At 39.9% G+C, this 18,327-nt stretch overlaps 1 protein-coding gene across 1 annotated transcript in view; it reads left to right on the plus strand.

Moving 5' to 3' along the window:
- The first annotated feature begins 17,234 nt into the window (after positions 1 to 17,234).
- The window catches only part of GPAT3 (glycerol-3-phosphate acyltransferase 3), a 29,500-nt gene continuing 28,407 nt past the window's right edge, over positions 17,235 to 18,327 (plus strand). Inside the window, exon 1 of the mRNA XM_038400337.2 lies at positions 17,235 to 17,388. The gene's annotated coding sequence lies outside the window, so the exon portion shown is untranslated. The remainder of the gene's footprint in view (positions 17,389 to 18,327) is intronic.

An 18,327-nucleotide genomic window follows, 5' to 3' on the forward strand; every position in this document is an offset into this window, starting at 1 on the left:
TCTCCTCCTCTTAGGTCTTGACTGCTGTAAACTTGCCCACCTTGAGTCCATTCAAAATGCTACTGCCAAAATATTTTTCCTTGTTCTTTGATTTCAAGATGCCTCCCTTTTCTTTGAGTCTCTCCATTGACTCCCCTTCCACCTCACACCAGATATAAGCTTCTTGTCCTCACTTTAAAGACACTTAACTCCACGCTATTTGTTATATCTATTAGCTCACTGCATTGTTCACTGCAAGCTTCCCTATGCCAGAGTTCCCAAACTGCACTGCCTATTAATCAATGCCTCCTACAAACACCTCTTCATGCATGACAGAGATTCCTTGAAGAAGAAAAGGTAAATCTTATGCTGACTCCTCTTCCAATCTAGCCTTCTTCAAATTCTACCTTTAAACTTGCTTCTGCTCTGATGCCTACAGAATGTTGCCAGCTGATAATGCTTAGGGAGGTGGCAAGATGGGGCTAATAATATTGCCCCTGCCCCTTAGTGAAGTGCTTTGAATTGCTGTGGCATGATGCAAGGCTAGAGTGGGGCCAAGTTTAGATAACTGGCTCAGTTCTCATGGTTCCCATCTTGATGTCCTCTTGATGCCTCCAGTGGGTAAAAGGCTTCACCAGCTCTGATGTGGGACATTACACGCTTGTGGTAGCATTGCCTCTATTCTGTCTCAAAAACCAGAAGGCAAAAAAGAATTCTACATGTATTATTTAAAAAACAAACAAACAACACAGGATTTTTGTGGCCTGACTCACGATTTTTGAACACGTGGGGCTTGGAATACTTCAGACCTCAAATCCAAACTGTGCCATCAATTCTAGCTCCCGGTCTGATCCAAAACTGGAAAGGGCTTATTTACGGTGAAGGAGATCTTGTGAGATCAGCTGATCTTAAGAGATTTCCACCATGCTGGGTTGAAATCTCTTAAAGGCCTTTTGGACCAATGACGTGTGGTGTGTAATTGGTTACCTGAGTCACAAGGCATTGTTTCTGCTCTCTGAGTAGACAACTAACTTTTTTTTAACAGGAGAATAATGAACTTTCTAGAACAAATTCTCAGATAAATAATCCTTTATATATATATACAGCACCTGACTCAGGGGGACATCAGCATTTGGTTCTGGTCCTGTACTAGAACTGTTACAACTTAGTGTGGCTACACTCTTAATCCCAGCCAAACCTAAGCCAGAGCTAGATCTGAACATTACAATCTCAGCCCATATTTCCTTATTTTATTATTATTAGGAAATAAGGCCTTGCATTCCTTGCACACTTGAGCTCTAATCCTTCAAGCTCTTCTGCTCAGGCAGATCCCTGTGTTCAAATGGTGCTCTGTTGACATCTATGGCAATCCCTGTGGGTGTCATATTCGTCCTGCATTGATCAGCTTGCAGGATCAGGGCCCCGAAGAGTCTTAAAGATCATACAGAACCCTCACTATAAAGAAACTGAATTCTTCTTTCGGAAAGAACATTGGGGGAGGGAATTATAGGATAAAACCAAAATGGTTATTTTCTAACCCTGAGCTAGTTTATTTCCTCAGCTAATATTATTTCCAGGAGTCAGAACTCTGTCCTAGGGAAAGACTTCTGAGGAGGGTGAATGTAATTGCTGTAGACTCCATTAAGAAGTGGGATTTTATATGGTGGGCAAGTGTTATCAGCTGTTTCTGGCACAAGATGTGACATCCATAGCGATGCAGACAGAGCTGCCTTTGTTTATCTGAACGGAGTGATTCTCCCCCATATGTATATTTAACAGGAACATTTTTAGATTGTTTCATTTCAATATATATTAGGTGGATTTCTGACACTAATTTTCAAAACAGCTTATGTGTCAACTAGTACTGACCATCCATCTTCTTACTGAATATTTCAAAATACAGTTAAACAATGTCTAATGCAACTATTATTTTTTAAAAATCTGGCCAACATTTTCTGCATTCATGACCTGGGCATATGGAACTTTGGTCAAAATTCTCACGCCAGGGCACCTAAAATTAGGCTCCTAATTCTGTTTTTATTTGATTAAAAATAAATTACTTTATTTTCCTAGTTGCTGAACACCAACAGTTCCCACTGAAGCCAAGTGAAGTGAAAATCAGGCCATGTTTATTTATGTAGCTGAATATAGGTTTAGATGCCTAACTTTAGGCATCCACGTTTGAAAACCTTAGACCTTAAAGAAGACCTTTTTCACTGGGTCTGGAAAGGTAGGATTGACTCCTCACCATCCCAGATCACAAGCATAATGCTGTGTAGCAGAGAAAGTGAAGAAGAGGGTGGCAGCTTCAGACCAATGCCTGAAATGCACTTACTTGAGGTTTAGATTATGTCTACACAACAGCTGGGAGGGTGCTTCCCACCACAGGTAGACAGACAGGAGCTAGCTCTGCTCCAGCTAGTGCACTAAAAAGTGTGGCATGGGTGCACTCCCCCCGATTTATTATTCTATTTAATTATATCTCTTCAATTAGCGTACATTCCTCCTTTGTGAGTGAAGATCTTTGTGATCAATTGTTGTCAAGAACAGCATTTGGTACAGCCAATCAATCGTGTTCTATATGAAGGTCATGGTATTGGCTGGTTTCTAATCTTACATTATGTTGGATCCCGTGCAATATGATAATTGCTTCACTAATGGGTAGTCATTATTGTGTGTGATAATGGATTATTGACATCAATGAATAACCCCTGGTTATGTATTTGTTTGGCTCTAAGGAAGATACTTATGAGTTGAAACATTAGCCCTATTAGCTGTCATTAAATAAAATAATAATATATTATAGAAAGCATAGCATATTGAGTTATATATGTATAAAACTTTATGTATTATTATTTACTTAAATTGTAACCTTTTTTAGGGCAAAGAACATATTTTTTGTTCTGATTGTAAAGCACTTGACACAGTGGGGTCCTAGGACACGGCTGGCTCTCCTAGGCGTGGCCACAATACAAATAACTACTACTACTACTAATTACTATTAATTACTCCATAGAGTATGTATTATTTATGACAGGTTTCAGAGTAGCAGCCGTGTTAGTCTGTATTCGCAAAAAGAAAAGGAGTACTTGTGGCACCTTAGAGACTAACAAATTTATTAGAGCATAAGCTTTCGTGAGCTACAGCTCACTTCATCGGATGCATTTGGTGGAAAAAACAGAGGAGAGATTTATATACACACACACAGAGAACATGAAACAATGGGTTTATCATACACACTGTAAGGAGAGTGATCACTTAAGATAAGCCATCACCCACAGCAGGGGGGGGGAAGGAGGAAAACCTTCCATGGTGACAAGCAGGTAGGCTAATTCCAGCAGTTAACAAGAATATCAGAGGAACAGTGGGGGGTGGGGTGGGGGGGAGAAATACCATGGGGAAATAGTTTTACTTTGTGTAATGACTCATCCATTCCCAGTCTCTATTCAAGCCTCTTAATTGTATCCAGTTTGCAAATTAATTCCAATTCAGCAGTCTCTCGTTGGAGTCTGTTTTTGAAGCTTTTTTGTTGAAGTATAGCCACTCTTAGGTCTGTGATCGAGTGACCAGAGAGATTGAAGTGTTCTCCAACTGGTTTTTGAATGTTATAATTCTTGACGTCTGATTTGTGTCCATTCATTCTTTTACGTAGAGACTGTCCAGTTTGGCCAATGTACATGGCAGAGGGGCATTGCTGGCACATGATGGCATATATCACATTGGTAGATGCGCAGGTGAACGAGCCTCTGATAGTGTGGCTGATGTGATTAGGCCCTATGATGGTATCCCCTGAATAGATATGTGGACAGAGTTGGCAACGGGCTTTGTTGCAAGGATAGGTTCCTGGGTTAGTGTTCTGTTGTGTGGTGTGTGGTTGCTGGTGAGTATTTGCTTCAGATTGGGGGGCTGTCTGTAAGCAAGGACTGGTCTATCTCCCAAGATCTGAGAGAGCGATGGCTCGTCCTTCAGGATAGGTTGTAGATCCTTGATGATGCGTTGGAGAGGTTTTAGTTGGGGGCTGAAGGTGATGGCTAGTGGCGTTCTGTTGTTTTCTTTGTTGGGCCTGTCCTGTAGTAGGTGACTTCTGGGTACTCTTCTGGCTCTGTCAATCTGTTTCTTCACTTCAGCAGGTGGGTATTGTAGTTGTAGGAATGCATGATAGAGATCTTGTAGGTGTTTGTCTCTGTCTGAGGGGTTGGAGCAAATGCAGTTATATCGTAGCGCTTGGCTGTAGACAATGGATCGAGTGGTATGATCTGGATGAAAGCTACAGGCATGTAGGTAGGAATAGCGGTCAGTAGGTTTCCGATATAGGGTGGTGTTTATGTGACCATCGCTTATTAGCACCGTAGTGTCCAGGAAGTGGATCTCTTGTGTGGACTGGTCCAGGCTGAGGTTGATGGTGGGATGGAAATTGTTGAAATCATGGTGGAATTCCTCAAGAGCTTCTTTTCCATGGGTCCAGATGATGAAGATGTCATCAATGTAGCGCAAGTAGAGTAGGGGCATTAGGGGACGAGAGCTGAGGAAGCGTTGTTCTAAGTCAGCCATAAAAATGTTGGCATACTGTGGGGCCATGCGGGTACCCATCGCAGTGCCGCTGATTTGAAGGTATACATTGTCACCAAATGTGAAATAGTTATGGGTCAGGACAAAGTCACAAAGTTCTGCCACCAGGTTAGCCGTGACAGTATCGGGGATACTGTTCCTGACGGCTTGTAGTCCATCTTTGTGTGGAATGTTGGTGTAGAGGGCTTCTACGTCCATAGTGGCTAGGATGGTGTTTTTAGGAAGATCACCAATGGACTGTAGTTTCCTCAGGAAATCGGTGGTGTCTCGAAGATAGCTGGGAGTGCTGGTAACGAAGGGCCTGAGGAGGGAGTCTACATAGCCAGACAATCCTGCTGTCAGGGTGCCAATGCCTGAGATGATGGGGTGTCCAGGATTTCCAGGTTTATGGATCTTGGGTAGCAGATAGAATACCCCAGGTTGAACAGAGACTGGGAATGGATGAGTCATTACACAAAGTAAAACTATTTCCCCATGGTATTTCTCCCCCCCACCCCACCCCCCACTGTTCCTCTGATATTCTTGTTAACTGCTGGAATTAGCCTACCTGCTTGTCACCATGGAAGGTTTTCCTCCTTTCCCCCCCCTGCTGTGGGTGATGGCTTATCTTAAGTGATCACTCTCCTTACAGTAAAAAGAAAAGGAGTACTTGTGGCACCTTAGAGACTAACAAATTTATTAGAGCATAAGCTTTCGTGAGCTACAGCTCACTTCATCGGAAATGCATCCGATGAAGTGAGCTGTAGCTCACGAAAGCTTATGCTCTAATAAATTTGTTAGTCTCTAAGGTGCCACAAGTACTCCTTTTCTTTTTGCGAATACAGACTAACACGGCTGCTACTCTGAAATCTCCTTACAGTGTGTATGATAAACCCATTGTTTCATGTTCTCTCTGTGTGTGTATATAAATCTCTCCTCTGTTTTTTCCACCAAATGCATCCGATGAAGTGAGCTGTAGCTCACGAAAGCTTATGCTCTAATAAATTTGTTAGTCTCTAAGGTGCCACAAGTACTCCTTTTCTTTTTGTATTATTTATATTATTTAATACAAATATACTTAACACATAATAACTGCTTATAATATACTACATTTATTGTACATAATATATAAAAATTAGCCATATGATCTAAATATCTCTTTATTAAATAATATTGTACACAGGTACATATATGCATATGTACAATATTTAGTAAATAGATATTTAGATCATATGGCTATACATATATGTATGTGTGTATGTCTAAGTGTATGTATATTTATATACACACAGAGATCTTTCTTCTTTTTTTTGGATGTGTTTTAACCCCTCCTTTTCTAATTTGTTGGCTTTACAGGCATACCAGCAAACAGCTGCTTAAGGCTATGCTTACCAGTCACCTCACGTTTATCAGTGATACAGATGAGGGTGCATTTGGCATACTTTAATTTTTATTGTACTGTACTATAGATATTAAACCAGTATCTGTTGTTTTAAATTATTCTATAACCAAAAGGTGACAGCACTGTGTTTGTGTTCTACTCACACAATTAATAAGAGAGATGCTTGTAACCTTATTAATATCCATATGAGAAGCTTTTACTTTTTCTAAGTAAAAACCATGAGGAAGTGACTCCATTTGTTGAGCAACAGTATGTTTTCCTTTTCCTGTAGGATATGTAGTGAAAACAGAAATGTGCATTGTTAAGTAATAGATTATGCCACAGAAAAGGCTATATTAATTACTGGGATCAAGAAATCATAGACGCATATTTTCTCCTCCAGTTCTGTGTGCAGTAAAGAGGCAAAATGGTCAGATCCCAAGTGGGTGGGGTGGGTATATAAAGAAAGGCACTATCTCTGCAGCATGCTACAGAGATCAGGCCAGACTTTCAAAAAAGGCTAAGATTAGGTATTTAAATAGGAACTGCTGAACTCTCTTGAACTCTCTTGAAAACCTGCCCTTTGGGTTTCATTTACTTTTCTGTTGCCTCTAAGTGAAGGATCTACATCTTTTAGCTAACAGTAAGGTCTTGATTCTGTCCTCTGATATACAACACGCAGTACCTTTTACCTTGGGTAACTGGCAGCAGTGCTTGAAAATTAACCCTTGCACTGATGCAAACTATCCAGATGGAAGCCACAGTGTGGATCAGAGGGTGGGTCCAATCATCACATGCAGTGTGATTCATCCAACCCGGGATAGGAACCGAGGGCAAGTGAAGTCTACACTACTGCACTACATCGGCACAGCTGCGCTGTTTTAGCGCATCTGCTGTGCCAACAGGAGAGTGCTCACCCATCGACATAATTACTCCACCTACACAAGAGGCAGATGCTATGTCAGTAGGAGAGCATCTCCCGTTGACATAGTGCGGTGTGAACAGGGGGGTATCTTTTTCATGATCAGGAATAGTTAATCCACTTTAAATTCGCACCCTCCCCCCTTATTGCTGATTAGTTTTGAAGCATAGACAAGTGAAGTGTGTGTGTGTGTGTATGTGAGAGAGAGAGAGAGACAAAGAGAGAGACAGAGAGAGAGGGAGGGCAGAAGATTGCTGTAAAGTGAAAGTGTTACTATAGAAAGTGTCAAATAACACCTTTAAAAAAAGAAAATGTTACTTTTACTTTTTTAATACCTTTAAAAAAAACTTTACCCCATATATTTAAGGGAGGCAAATAAATAACTAGATCAGGAGGGTGTTTTCCTGAAATTCTGAAACAAAGAGAAAAATGTGAAAATATTGAAACATTTTGTTTTTTTCTCATTAAATTTTTAATTTTGAAATATTTTTGTTCATTAATGTTTGTGAGATACTCAGATACTAGGGTGATAAGGGCCACATCCGTACCTCGTGGATAGATCAGAGAAGCAACATGGTTCTCTGTATAGGACACTGGACTGGGAACCAAGACACCTGGGTCCTGTCTCTGCCATTGTGTTTGACCTTTTAAAATGACCAAGTCATTTTATCTCTCTGCCCCTCCCACCCTTTATCTGTTGAAACAGTAAATTTTTGGAGGCAGGGACTGACTCACTATGTGTTCGTACAGTGCCTAGTACAATAGGGCCCTGATCTTGGTTGGGCCCTATTGTAAGATATTGTATTGTAAGATAAAGAACAAATAATAGTAGATAAAAAGGAATTTTAAAACTAAGGCTAACACTAATACTCATGAATTTTATTATTGTTTAGAAGTCAAAGATGGCAGAGCAGTAGAATGCAAAATTCCAGGTACAGGTCAAAGATACAAAGTGAAGCTGAAAACAGACGACTCTCTCTATAAAGCATATACATTTTTACAATGAATTATAGTCAATACAATAGCAGAGGAAAAGTATGGCCTACAGGTAATCAAAAGATGAATGAACGGAGCATTCCACTGAGTGGTTTACTGGCCACTTGCCATTCTTCAATGGCAGCAGATAAAAAAAATACCTTGATAAGTATAATATTTCAGACCATATTTATTTGCAATAAAAAGGTGATATTGACATGGAATTAAACTGCTTGATATTCTGGACCTGTGTGGCCCAACTGACTGGAGACAAATGAAATGCTACTTTTTATTAGATCTGACCTACTAGAAACCAATAACATATAAAAAACTTACCATAAAATAAAAGAGTGGGGCTGTTGCATGAAATCTTTTTTCTGAGTTAGTTTAAGATTTCCTTAACTCTGGCAATAAAGATTGCAATTTCTCCCCCACCCTCCCCCTCCCCCACCCCCATGCATCATCTCTAGTATTATTCTGACGCTTAAAAAAACTACAAGCAAAATAATTTATATCGATTTATTAAAACCAAAACATGAGAGGTGAAGTCAATGGGAGTTTTATGTACTCAGCACTTTAGTATTTGGCCTGATAGCACTGTCACAATACATTGCATATCTTGTGTTACTTTGTTTCGAGATAATGAATTAAAGAGCATTTTTACACACAAAAACAGTCTCTTACACATTTTGAACTCTCTATTGTGAATTTATAAACAAAATAGATGCTAATTAGTCCACTTTTGTGACTGAGTCAGCAAACATGGGGAATTATTAGTTAAATTGGAGAAGATGGGGATCAATATGAACATCAGAAGGTGGATAAGGAATTGGTTAAAGGGGAGACTGCAACGGGTCCTACTGAAAGGCGAACTGTCAGGTTGGAGGGAGGTTACCAGTGGAGTTCCTCAGGGATCGGTTTTGGGACCAATCTTATTTAATCTTTTTGTTACTGACCTTGGCACAAAAAGTGGGAGTGTGCTAATAAAGTTTGCAGATGATACAAAGCTGGGAGGTATTGCCAATTCGGAGAAGGATCGGGATATTATACAGGAGGATCTGGATGACCTTGTAAACTGGAGTAATAGTAATAGGATGAAATTTAATAGTGAGAAGTGTAAGGTTATGCATTTAGGGATTAATAACAAGAATTTTAGTTATAAGCTGGGGACGCATCAATTAGAAGTAACGGAAGAGGAGAAGGACCTTGGAGTATTGGTTGATCATAGGATGACTATGAGCTGCCAATGTGATATGGCTGTGAAAAAAGCTAATGCGGTTTTGGGATGCATCAGGAGAGGCATTTCCAGTAGGGATAAGGAGGTTTTAGTACCGTTATACAAGGCACTGGTGAGACCTCACCTAGAATACTGTGTGCAGTTCTGGTCTCCCATGTTTAAAAAGGATGAATTCAAACTGGAGCAGGTACAGAGAAGGGCTACTAGGATGATCCGAGGAATGGAAAACTTGTCTTATGAAAGGAGACTTAAGGAGCTTGGCTTGTTTAGCCTAACTAAAAGAAGGTTGAGGGGAGATATGATTGCTCTCTATAAATATATCAGAGGGATAAATATAGGAGAGGGAGAGGAATTATTTCAGCTCAGCACCAATGTGGACACAAGAACAAATGGGTATAAACTGGCCACCAGGAAGTTTAGACTTGAAATCAGACGAAGGTTTTTAACCATCAGAGGAGTGAAGTTTTGGAATAACCTTCCAAGGGAAGCAGTGGGGGCAAAAGATCTATCTGGTTTTAAGATTCTACTCGATAAGTTTATGGAGGAGATGGTATGATGGGATAATGGGATTTTGGTAAGTAACTGATCTTTAAATATTCAGGGTAAATAGGCCAAATCCCCTGAGATGGGATATTAGATGGATGGGATCTGAGTTACTATAGAAAATTCTTTCCTGGGTCTGGCTGGTGAATCTTGCCCATATGCTCAGGGTTTAGCTGATTGCCATATTTGGGGTCGGGAAGGAATTTTCCTCCAGGGCAGATTGGAGAGGCCCTGGAGGTTTTTCGCCTTCCTCTGTAGCATGGGGCATGGTTGACTGGAGGGAGGCTTCTCTGCTCCTTGAAGTTTTGAACCATGATTTGAGGACTTCAATAGCTCAGACATGGGTGAGGTTTTTCATAGGAGTGGTGGGTGACATTCTGTGGCCTGCGCTGTGCAGGAGGTCGGACTAGATGATCAGAGTGGTCCCTTCTGACCTTAGTATCTATGAATCTATGAACATTAATAAATTTAAGCCTTACAAAATCCATGTAAGATGGGTAAGTATTGTTATCCCCAGTTTACATGTGGAGAAATTGAGGCAGAGAAACATTCTTGGGATTTTCTCAAGATCATACAACAAATCAATGACGGAGCTAGGAATAGAAGGCAGGAGTTCTCTCCCCCAATTATTTTGCTTTAACTGCTGGACTACAGCAGAAGCAGCTCGCGGGGCAGCAGAAGGGTACAGTGTCAGGGATCTTGTTGCCTAGGGGCACAGAGCATGTGAGATAGTTTGGCAGTTGGGAAGGGAACATGTGGACTAGGGATCTCTTGCTTATGCCTAGTAAACCTTGCCTTCCCCAAGTCCCAGCAGCATAGAGATCTATTTCCATCTTGTTAGGGGTTTATATTGCCCTCTTCCTTTGTGCTCTGAGCAGAAAATTCAGCCAACGAGAGAAATCAACTTGCATGACTCATCTTCACAGGGGAGGGTAGAACAACGTGCCTTTTGTTCTCTTTAATATCCCACAATAATCTGTCTGATGTCGATGGGCCTTCCTTGTTGGCCAGGACATGGCACCTTCTGTTGGAGATCAGCACTTCACACTAGTTAATGTTTCTCTCCTGTCTGGTGATTTACACAGTCACAGAGGCTTACAATACAACCACTCACATATTACTTTACAATATAGGATACAGATTAATGCATACATCAACTCAGAAGCATTCTGTAAAGTCTAAACATTAAATATTCTTCTAATCCTAATAGCTATTATAACAATACTGACCCATGGGATCCAGACTGATTCCAGCTATGTATTTGTCAATGTTCAGTTGAGACATGCGGTCCTTGGCATGAGGTGGCACCTGGGCTGCTAGTGTCACAAGTTTTGTGGAGAATTCCAGCTCTGTTTAATTTAAAGGCCAGATCTTCAGTTTGTGAAAATTAGCATAGCCCGATTAACTTCAACGGAGCTATGTAGATTTACTCAAGCTGAGGATCTAGCCATAAGGTTTCAGAGTAGAAAGTCCCTCTTGTTTGCAAAATACGTTTGCTGATTCGAGCTAGGCTTAGCCTAAATGGCAATTAGTCCAGAACAGTGTGACATAAATGTGCCTTATTCCCTCACAGACTACAGTGGGGACAGATAAAGCATGGGGCACGGGTCACTTGAGGGAGGACTCTCTGCTCCTTGAAGACTTTAAACCATGATTTGAGGACTTCAATAGCTCAGACATAGGTGAGGTTTTTCGTAGGAGTGGGTGGGTGAGATTCTGTGGCCTGCATTGTGCAGGAGGTCAGACTAGATGATCAGAATGGTCCCTTCTGACCTTAGTATCTATGAATCTAGTTTGAAAATGACTTATCACCATATGTTCAGGTTGAAAACAGCTGGTTTTTTTAAAGACAAAGGCCATAGTGCAAGGAAAGCAGTTTCTTTATAAGTCAGCAAGTTTTTTGTAGTTAACAGCCAGTTATTCTTTGATCAGAATGCAAGCTATTTACTAAGAGTGAACTTTAGCATAATTTATTGTAGGGCTTTGCCAGCAGCTCTGTAATTATTAGGACACTTTCAAATGACTAGGCATATTTTTCCCTGCTGTACCTGGAGAAAGAGAAGATTCCAAGAGCAATTCAAAAGCAGAATTGATTTCTCTTTGCTTCAGTATTGATGATCTGCTCATTTAAAAGAAATATCAAGGAGTGGGGGGGGGGGTGAGGGGCAGGGAGACCGCTCCAGGTACTAAAATAGGAGCTTGTGTTTGTATTTTCACCACCTTACTTACAAAGCACTTATCCTGTTAAATGTACATAGAGTGGCTGGTCACGCTTGAGCATGTGACGTCCAGGAGAAAAAATAAAAGTCTTTGGCCACCTAAAAATGTCATGGCTGTCATCGTGCTTTGGTTGACTGGAACTACATTGACAGTGGGACAGCAGCAGTACTTCTTGTATTCTGAAAAACAAAGGTGTATGACACTTGAGCTAAAGGAGAATCTCCATTAGTTGCTAGCTATATAGGGGCTATGACTTCCACTTGAGCAGTTCTCATTCCACCATGTCAAGAGCAGTGGTACACACATTAGTCAGGTCATTACAATAGAAAAGGAACATGTTATTTCTGTGTGATGCATTATTGCAACTAATTGTTGTTCTTTTCAGCTAAATTTAAAAAAAAAATCTACAGATCATCAGAATTTTTCTTCTATCTCAAAGATATTAGTAGACTTCAGCCCCTGTATGATTCAGAGGTTTGGAAATGGGGCACAGAGCCTTCCACATATACACCTCTGGTTTGAAATCAATCCAGATTTGGAGAACACATCACAATTTGAAGGGTGCCTGGTAGTCCATCTGAAATAAGTTGCTGGTCTCTGTCGAGTCTAGTGGACAAGTCTCCACATCACCAAACCCACTGTGGTGTGTATAGAGACCACTATGAAGTCCTCTGTGTCCTTGGATTTGTTAATTATAGATATGTATTTTAAATTTTTACTTTAAAAATGATAATGAATCCAGGTGTAATTTTTCCTCAAAGAATTTCTAGTATTAAATAATCTTCCCACACACAATTTCTTTTTTCCCCATCTAACACTCACAGAAAGTTCTCTGTCAAAAGCTACCTTTGACAATTAGCAATCATTCAAATATAAATATCAGATAAACTTTCCTGTAGCTGAATTGTTGACTCCAATATCCACAAGGCAATGTGGAATATCTAATACAGAAATGTGATCTTGTGGTGAAGGCGTTAGAATTAGAGATCTGGATTCTATTCCCAGTTCTAACATGGACGTCAGGTGTGACTTTGGGCATGGTACGCTTGGGTTAGCCCCACTTCATGGCAGCAATTAGCAATGTGAGCTGTTTAAGTCTTGAACAAACTTTGGTGAAGTGTGAAGGAGCAGGGTGGTGGGTGGGAGGAAAAGAGAGTGTGAGACACAATACAGAAAGCCTGGTAAAAAGTGAGCAGATACTCTTGCTCAGATCCTTGAAGATATTTAGACTCCTCACTTCCATAGATTTATTGAGTTCAGTGAAAGTTAGAAGCCTAAATACCTTTGGGCCTCTGTCTTCTTCATCATATCAGGTCTTTGTTGAATCCTAGGATGCTAGGAACCACTAGGATTAATGATCTAAGACTTGATGTTAAAGTGATCTTCTGATTTATTGAATGACTCCACGCAGCATGGCCAGTCCTTGGGTGCAACTGCACCACAGAAATCGGGCCTGGATAAACCAATATGCACTGGGTGAACTTGCCCCAGGCTCCCATCTCAGGTTTGGTCCAGCCATTCCTCTGTCATGATGGTCAGACCTGAGATGGGGACCCTGTGGACCTCAGCTAAAGCCGTCCCTGCTCTCTTGTCAACACAAGTACTCCAACATTGCTAGCACTGGTGGAACTATATCACTAGAGGGAGAATTGCTAATACTCCTCAGTCCTTTTTTGTCCCTCCAGCTCTCCAAATGCCCGTTCCTAAAGCTCAGCCCAAGAGCTGTGCTGCCAGAAGCTTTGCATTTGTTAGGTTGCAGTTCACCTTCTCCTGATTATTTCCTGAGAGGTTATTTACTGATAGCTCTGTGAGCAGAGCCAGTTCTAGGTATATAACTAACAATTCTTGGGTTTGACCGGCAGGATAGGAATCAGGCAACCCCATAGCTAGGACATAGACATGGGGAAGCAGACTGCAAGACAAGAGGGGCAGTTGTGCTTGCCTTCAGAAGTTCATGTACTTAGTGAAAAACGCTGTCTCAGTCAGAAGCCTTTTACAATTTATTTTTATGAAATAAGAAAAGACAAGATAGATATTTCTATACTTGTTCAAATATTCAAGCATTCAAAAAATTAAAAGATTCAGAAATATAAAAGTATAGATCTTAACATGAAAGTGCTATGTAATGTAAACACTGTTCATAAAACTAAAGTTGAAGTCTTCTTGGATAACGTCTTGGATAAGTCTTCATAATATCTGAATTCCTCCACAAAGACATCTAGGTTCAGTTTTGAAGTCAAATCACTTTCATATGACAGGAGAATTAGGTTTCTCTTTCTTTCATGGGTCATGTTCATTCTTTGGTGTGATAATTTTTTTTTCAAACACGAAAAGGAATTCTCACAAGCTGCAACTGATGCCCCAAACAACAGAGACCATTATAGAAATTTCAAAAATATATGGGAAAGCATCCTTTATTTCCATAGCAGCACCTAGAACTTCTTCAAATTCTTTGCAATTTCTCTTATTTATCAGTGGTTTAAATACAGCCATTTCAGCTTTCACTGTCTCCATATCTAATCCAAGCAAATCAATTGAAGCTCAAAGTAATTCCAATTTCAAGAAATCTGGCGATCTGGTGGAATAGATTGCTGACAAGCTTTTGTATAACTTGGCGTTCTCAGAAAATCTCCTTTGCACTTCACGACTGGTTTCATCAAACAATTAATGATAAATTTGGGACCTCTGGTGCTCATTTACACTTTGGAACCCTGATAAGTGCTCAGAAACTATGTAATCTTGAAATTTTAGGGGCAATACCTTTGCTCTTTTGGTGGCACATCTTAATGTTGATGCTTTATCACATACATCTTTCAAACCAGAGTGCTTGGATGAAATCTTCAAGGAAAAAATCTTCAAGCATATTTCTCTCCCCCTCGTCCCCGATTTTCTTCACAGCCAACAGTAATCAATTCAACACTGCTAGCAAGGTGCATTAGTTCCTTTTGAAGATAATTGTTCAGAGGAGCAAACTCTTTCAAAATCATTCTCATAACCTCAGCTAAGAACAAGAATTTTTTCAATGATTAACTTCCAATAGTGGACAAGTCTCCATATCCATTCACATGTTTGACAGAATACTCTGAATCTCTTCCAAATTATTGAGGATTATTTCCAAGGTTTTCAGGTGACCAGTCCATCTTGTTTCTATGAGTCTTTGCAAGTGCTGGTGTTTGTACAGCACATTCACTTCATGCCTGTAAAAAAAATTGTATAGACTTACAATTTGAGAACATATCTGCCACTGCTGAGCTCTTTTCACTCACATGTGTAACCACCAGATGTAATAGATGACTCAAGCAGGGTGTGTAAGGTATTTCTGCTGCAAAAGCATTTGTACACCTCCTTTGCACTCTGACATAACTTTGCACCATCAAAGAAAACCCATAAAGAATTTTGAAGGTCAAGACCCAAATCTTTCAAAATATGTCGTGTTAGATCTTCAGTAGTAAGGCCATGCAGTTGGACTACTCAAGTAAGTCTCTCCTTGGCTTTGATATCAACAGAATAGCGTAAAACAATGGACAAATTTTCAGTATTCACAGGTTTCAGAGTAGCAGCCGTGTTAGTCTGTATTTGCAAAAAGAAAAGGAGATCCGATGAAGTGAGCTGTAGCTCACGAAAGCTTATGCTCAAATAAATGTGTTAGTCTCTAAGGTGCCACAAGTACTCCTTTTCTTTTTTCAGTATTCACAGCATCCAATGTCAAGTTCTTCTGCCTGAAATGTGACACCACATCACTATTTTTCTCAGTATCTTCAACATATCTTTCAAAACTATCTTCTTCATAATACCAGTTACTTCATTCTGAATATCAGCAGAAGTGTACTTTTCATTTTTCAGAATCGTTCGGAGCATCCTTGAATTTTGGATCTTGTCCTGCAGTAAATTAAAGTAGGTTGATAAAAAGGTTCTTGATTAATCGTTCAGAGTAGATCTAAGTCCTTGAAGTTTATGATATTTGATCTCCTCTCAGAGACAACTCATTTATCACAGCAAACTGGATAAGTTTTTGCAAAGGTTTTTAAATATTACCTCTTTCTTTCAATTTGTGAGGATGACACTAACGCAATAATTGTGGCACCTGAAAAAGGAAGTTATGATAAAATAAATATCATAATCAAAGTCATAAGTCAGGAATGTTACTGAGCACATGAATAAACTGAAATAACAAAATTAGTAAATATTTTGTATGGTGGATCTACCACATCAAGTTTAGGAGCCTTCTTCAAGATAAGGGAGTTTTGTGTAGGTGCTGAAGAGCTTGTTTTTAAAAGGTTCCCCACCCCCCCGCCTTTTCTCTCTCTTTTCCACCCCCCTCCTTTCTTAGTTTTCCGGGAGGAGAGTTTTCTTTTCAGTTTCAAGTTGTTTGTGTTTTCTCATTAACTTTAATGGTCCACCATTATAGTTTCTGGCTTGTACAATGCTAGGTACTTGGAACTAATCTCCTCTGACTAGTGAAGTGGCCTCCTCTGGTGATTTTTTCACCTTTCTGTAGTGAGATGGAGCTGAATGTTGCAGCACAAATTATGAGCACAATTTTAAATACACAAATGCATAAATTCCTAACCACAATTTGTGTACCTATCTTATAACAATAATCAGGTTCAGAATATTACACACTTTCATAAGGGATCTAACTTGACATATATTTTTCACAGTAATATTGTATACAACCAGTTGATTGAATAGCATATTCTTTTGGGTTTACATCCATTGTTCTCTCTTTGGGGTGTCTGGACCCTGATTGTCTCAGAAATGTAGAAATAGGAAAAAAACCAAAAACAATCCCCCACCCCTCCAAAATCCTGCAGCTTCTCTTTTCCTTGTTGCAGTCTAGTCAGCCATTGCATTCAAGTGGACTAAGAAGTTTTCATGTTGGATTAAGCCTTTGTCTTGAGAAAGTGCATTTTTCCAATTGCAAAATCCAGATTTGGTAAAAAAAAGCATAATAGCTCCCATTCCATCAGCATTGCCAGGGTGTGTGTACAGTCAACAAGGTAAACAAATGGCCTTGTCAGGCCCCTCCTCAGCTACAGGGCTGGAGTCAGGAGACCTGGGCTCTGTTATGGGCTCAGACATAGATTCACTGTGTATCCTTGAGCATGTCACTTAATAATGTCTCTGGGTCTGTTTCCCCAGCTGTAAATTGGAAATAATGCTACCTTACTTACCTTCATAATGTACTTTGATACGTACAAATGAAAAGCTCTCTCTATAGACACAAAGTGTTTATGATTCATTCATTCATTCATTCATTCATTATTATGATTAATTATTATTTTTATTATTATCCCAAAAGCGGCAGTTATCCTTAATCTATTCCTTTCCTCTGTTCTCTCTCTTACTGAATTTCTCTTTTCTACCAGGGAGAACGCTATTGCAAAGAAAAGTCTGGCCGGCTGGGGGTTGGAGTAATACAAAGTTTATGGTAAAACTGTCTCTCTGTTATGTGAATTATGGTATACAAACGTTGGTAGCTTTTCCTGTCTCTTGATTGCTGCAAGAAATATACAAGGGCCAGCAGCCCTCGCCCGGTATGTTTTCCCCTTTGTGCTCTTTGCTTAGGAGGCCCTGCCTCAGGTAAGAAGGGAGTGGTTATTGTACTACTCTGGGTAATGACGATTACAAATTATTAGCAGGGTTTAAACAGTGTTTACTTAAAAGTTGCGTGAATTGCCTAGCTAAAGTAACTAGTAAAGTAACGAAGGAAATCTGTCCTGTTTTGCTCAGTGCGATACGTTTGCTTCTATCTTGGAACAATGGCAAAGTAGCCTAAAGGCTTGTTCTTAAACGAAAAAATTAAACAAAGTTGCTGTTCACGCTAAAGGCTGAATTGTGGGTAGTTATTTTTCAAGAGCCCCTTCTAGGCTTTTAGCAGGGAATTTAAAACTTGTGTTCTCCATCATAAACCTGGTCTTATTTTTTTGTTGCTCTTGGCAAACTGTAGCTCTACTAAAAAGAAAAGGAGGACTTGTGGCACCTTAGAGACTAACAAATTTATTAGCGCTCACGAAAGCTTATGCTCAAATACATTTGTTAGTCTCTAAGGTGCCACAAGTCCTCCTTTTCTTTTAGCGGATACAGACTAACACCGCTGCTACTCTGAAACCTGTAGCTCTACTGTGGCTGTTTAAACTTTTCTTGCCTGCATCCAATACCTGCTGAGAGACGGGATCCCAGAGAAACCATTTTAACTGAAACGTAACCCTTTGCTGTCTGCAATGGTCACATATGAGATAAGGGGAGGCCTTTTTAAAAAACGCGTGCGGTTGATAAAATTGTATATCATCTAATGACTTCCTTTGTTGATTTATATGGACTGGGGGAAGGGAGGAAAAACTCGTGTTAGGAAAAGAATATGACTAAAACTGGTCGATACGGGGAGGTGTAGTACCTGAGACTACTTTTAAAGTGCTGGGGATTTCTTTGAAACTGGCTAGGTTTTTAAGAAGTGGTGGGTGTTTGTTTTTTTTAATTTTATTTTATTTTTAAAGTGTCCTCTTACTTTTGCCCTTTTCA

The sequence above is a fragment of the Dermochelys coriacea genome, chromosome 4, assembly GCF_009764565.3.
Source record: "Dermochelys coriacea isolate rDerCor1 chromosome 4, rDerCor1.pri.v4, whole genome shotgun sequence".
NCBI classification, from domain to species: Eukaryota; Metazoa; Chordata; order Testudines; family Dermochelyidae; genus Dermochelys; species Dermochelys coriacea.